Source organism: Penaeus japonicus, unplaced genomic scaffold (genome assembly GCF_977035675.1).
Source record: "Penaeus japonicus unplaced genomic scaffold, GWHDUDI00000001_assembly GWHDUDI00000041, whole genome shotgun sequence".
In the NCBI taxonomy this organism is placed as follows: domain Eukaryota; kingdom Metazoa; phylum Arthropoda; class Malacostraca; order Decapoda; family Penaeidae; genus Penaeus; species Penaeus japonicus.
The window spans coordinates 13031564-13036563 of NW_028234443.1; positions in this window are offsets into that span (position 1 = coordinate 13031564).

Genomic DNA, 5000 nt, shown 5'->3' on the forward strand with positions numbered 1-5000 from the left:
CTGTGATAATGACGATAATGATGATAATGATGTCGAAAGTGATAATGAAAAGTATAATCTCAACCAAGATGATGACGATAATAGCAATAGATAAGAATAGTACCTTTATCGAGATAAGTCCTTTATCGAGAGCCTTTTTCCCTTTGTTAGAGGCTCCACTCCCGATGAAACTTATCACGAAACGGATGTGGCGTGTTTGCCTCTGATCTTCGTATCCGGTGGTATCCACATGTATCCGCTTCTATCCACATGTATCCGCCCTCATCAGCTCACGTGTCGACTTTTATCCGCTCGTATCCACAAGTAATCCACTCGTATTCGCTCGTGTCCGCTCGTGTCTGCACGTGTAATGATCATGATAATTATATCTCTTTCTTTCTCTCTTTCTCTCTCTCTCTTTATCTGTCTATCTATTTATCTATTTATCTATCTATCTACGTGTCTGCACGTATAATGATCATAATAATACTCTTTCTCTTTCTCTCTTTCTCTCTCTGTAGATATAAAGATAGACAGGCAGAGACAGGACAGAAACAGATAAATTGAGAGATATACACACAACAGACATACAGAGATAAATTAAGATAGAAACATAAAGATAGAAAGACTAAGATAGGCAGACAATAATGATAAGAAAAATATAATAACTATGACATATTAGTAATAGTTTCATAACCTTTATCATTATCAACATATATCCGATTATATTTAAGGTAATGCCAAATAATGATGATGAGAAAGAGCGATGATAATGTATCATTATGATAATGAAGATGATGATCATGATATTCATGATGATGATAACAACAATGATATAGATTATTGTGATAATGATAATGATTATAATATAGATAATGATAACAATTATGATGATAGTAATATTGTTAATGATAACAGTAATACTTTTATAAATAATGAAAATGATAATGATAATAATAATAATAACAATAATGATAATAATGTTGATAATAATGATGTCAATAATAAATTATAACAAAAATTATAATGATGATAGTGATGAGTATAATAACAATGATAAAAATGACAATTACATTAATGATTAAAAGGTGATGATAATATTGATAATAATGATAATGATGACGATGATAATAAAATTATAATCACTATGATAGTAATAATGATTACGAAAGTAATGATAACAATGAAAATAATGATGATAACAATAATAGCAAAGATTTTATGAAATTGAAAATGATTATGACAATATCAGTGATGATGAGAATCACTGTGATAACAGTGCTACTAATAATGAAAATAATGATGAAAATAATGATAATGAGAATTATAATTATGGTGAAAATGATGGCAATATAGATAATGATAATGATGATAATGACCATAAAGATAATAATTTTAATGATAATAATGATAATGATAGTAATGCTGATAATATCAAAAATAATGATAATGCTAATATCAATAATTCTGACGTAGTAATGATGATAGTAATGATGATGATAATGATGATAATAGTGGTAATAATAATGATAACAAAATAATATTGATAGTGAAAATGATGGTGATAGTAATGATAATGATGATAATGATAATAATAGTAATAATGGTAGTAGTAATAATGATAATTATGATAATGATAATAATTGTGATGATGACGGAGATTATTATAATGATAATAATAATAGCAATGGTATTCATTATCATTATTGATTATGATAATGATAATGATAGCAATGATAATAATAAAAAAAATAATGATAGTAATAACAACAGAAGTGATAATGATAATGATAATAATAATAATGAAGATAATAATAAGTAAGTAATAATAAATAAGTAATAATAATGGTGATGATGATGATGACTAGGATATTGGTAATAATCATAATGTTGATGATAATGATGATGATGACTATAATAATTACGATAACAAGAATGGTAGTAATAGTAACAATAATGATAATGGTAATAATGATTACAGTAACAATGATAATAGTAGCAATAATGAAGATCACGATGATAACAATGATAATAGTGACATAATAATTATGATAAAGATGATAATGATAATAATAATATTCCTTGTGTTCATACCCGCTTCTTCAAAGAAAAAAAAAAAAAAAAAAAAAAAAAAAAAAAACTTTTCCATCTATCTAATTCTAAATTCATCAGACTATCCTACACCCTCTCGCACTCACCCTAATATCTCTTTCTCTCTCCACCCTTTTAAGTGTCAGGGAGATAAAGTTTATCCACGTATACAAACTTTGCTTATAAGTGACAAAACTTTCGTCGCGGTAAACATCTTTCTCTTTGTAAAAGTATTTCCTTTAGTATTTCTTAGTGATTTGAATGGTTGTTGTTGTTGTTTTTATTTAGTGTGTTTTGTGTTTTCTTTCGTCCTCGAGTTACGTTTTTTTCTTTCTTTCTTTCTTTCTTTTTTTTCTCTCTTTTTTTGATATTGTCTGTTTTGTTAATGTTTTTGGGATTGAAGTTTTTTTATATTGAACAAAAGGGTCGTATGTCGCTATATTGTAAATGTCAGATTATCAGTCATTCTATTTAATTTCATTATTTATTCAACAATCTACTTATTTATTCATTTATTAAACTTCCGCTTCATGATCTTCCACCTTGTCCTCATCTTCATCCTCATCATCCTCATCATCATCTTCATCATCTTCATCATCTTCATCATTTCCTCCTCATTTACCTCATCTTCCACCTCATTATCTTAAACCTCCTCATTTTACTCATTATCATCATTTTATCATCATTTTCATCATCATTTTCCTCATCATTTACCTCATCTTCCACCTCATAATCTTAAACCTCATCATTTTACTCATCCTCATCCTTCACTTCAGGAGCTTCCACCGCCTCATCTTCATCATCATCACTACCATTTTCTTCCTCACCTTCATTATATACCTCCTCATCGTTCTCATTTCCATCTTACACCTCATAACCTTCCACCTCCTCATTATTATCTTCCACCTACTCATCTTCCTCACCACCATCTTCTTTCTACCTCTTCTTCCTCCTCATCATCTTCCACTTCTTCATCTTTCCCCTCCTCATCTTCTACCCTCTCCTCCTCATCATCATCATCCTCCACCTCCTCATCTTCCACCTACTCATCTTCTTCACCACCATCTTCTACCTCTTCTTCCTCCTCATCATCTTCCACTTCTTCATCTTCCACTTCCTCATCATCTACCCTCTCCTCCTCATCCTCATCATCTTCCACCTCATTATCTTCCACCTCAACACATTCATCATCATCATCATCTTCCACCTCCTCATATTCCACCTCCTCATCTTCTACCCTCTCCTTCTCATCATCATCATCTTCCACCTCCTCATATTCCACCTCCTCATTTTCTACCTCTTCTCCCTCCTCATCATCTTCCACTTCTTCATCTTCCACTTCCTCATCATCTACCCTCTCCTCCTCATCCTCATCATCTTCCACCTCATTATCTTCCTTCTCAACACATAAATCATCATCATCCACTTCCACATATTCCACCTCCTCATTTTCTACCCTCTCCTCCTCGTCATCATCATCTTCCACCTCATTATCTTCCACCTCAACACATACATCATCATCATCATCTTCCACCTCATTATCTTCCACCCCAACACATACATCATCATCATCTTCCTCTTCCTCATATTCCACCTCCTCATATTCCACCCTCTCCTCCTCATCATCATCATCTTCCACCTCATTATCTTCCACCTCAACACATACATCATCATCATCTTCCACCTCCTCATCTTCCACCTCCTCATCTCCCTCATATCAAGACTGTCTCTCATTCCCCGGGTCATATCAATAAACATCCCACTTGCGACACACCAAAGGAATTTACTCATGTTGCAAGCATAAAGAACTATTGCAAGCATAAAGGTCAGAGTTCTTGAACATAGGAAGTTGCATTTCATCCTTTGATAAGGAGATCAAAGATGAGATATTCCTTTGTCTCTAAATTGCATGTGAGTTGATTGATGATATATTGAAAATTAGTTGCAAAGTTTTGAGAAATTTGATTGCATGTTGCATTATGTGTATACGCGGCCATGTGGTATATGTGTGTTATGTTATGTTTGGTTTATTAAGATTAATAATAATATTATGGTAATAGAAGCATGGTAAGGATATTATAGATAAGGCTGTTATTGACATTATTATTATTACTACCTCTATCATTTTGTGATTGTCATCGTTATCTCTCTGATCACTATGATAATCTTATCTATCAAATATATCCCTCAGCACCCATTCGATCACCGTATCACACCTCACACTCCTTCCCCTTCCCCCTACTAACCCCCTTCCACCTCCCCTTACCCTCCCCTCTACACCCCCGTCGCCACATAACTCTCACCCATCCCCTACCCCTACCCCCTCACCCCCTATCCTTACCTTCCTCACCCCTACCCCTCCCTCCTCCTCCTCCCCCTCCCCCCGTACCCTTACCTTCCTCCTCACCCCCTACCCTTACCCTCCATCCTCCCCTACCCTTACTCCCCCTCACCCCCCCCCTCACCCCCTCCCATCATCTCCAACAAACCACTCTCCCTGATTGGTCCGATGAGAGAGAGAGAGAGAGAGAGAGACGCGTGTCCCCCCCCTTACCTCCCCCCACCCCACCCCCACCCAAAAAAAAAGAGATAAAAAGAAAAAAAGGTAAAAAAAAAAAAGAGAAAAGGATGAGTAAGGAATCGTAGTCTTCATCAATATCTATTACGTTCATGATTGAGGAAGAAGGAACGTTAGTAGGATGGCGCGGTTGCTGTCATGGCGACGCCCGCGACGCTGTGACGAGAGGGTGATTATCGAGGCTGCTTTTATGGCGCGATTTTCGTCTTGTCTTCTTCTTTTTTTTGGGAGGGGTGGTGATGGGGGTAGGGGTGGGGTTGGGGGGGATAAACGTTACTTATTCATGGATGTTTCTTTTTGTTTTTGTTTTGTTTTGTTTTGTTTTTGTTTTTTAGATTTCATTTACCGTTTT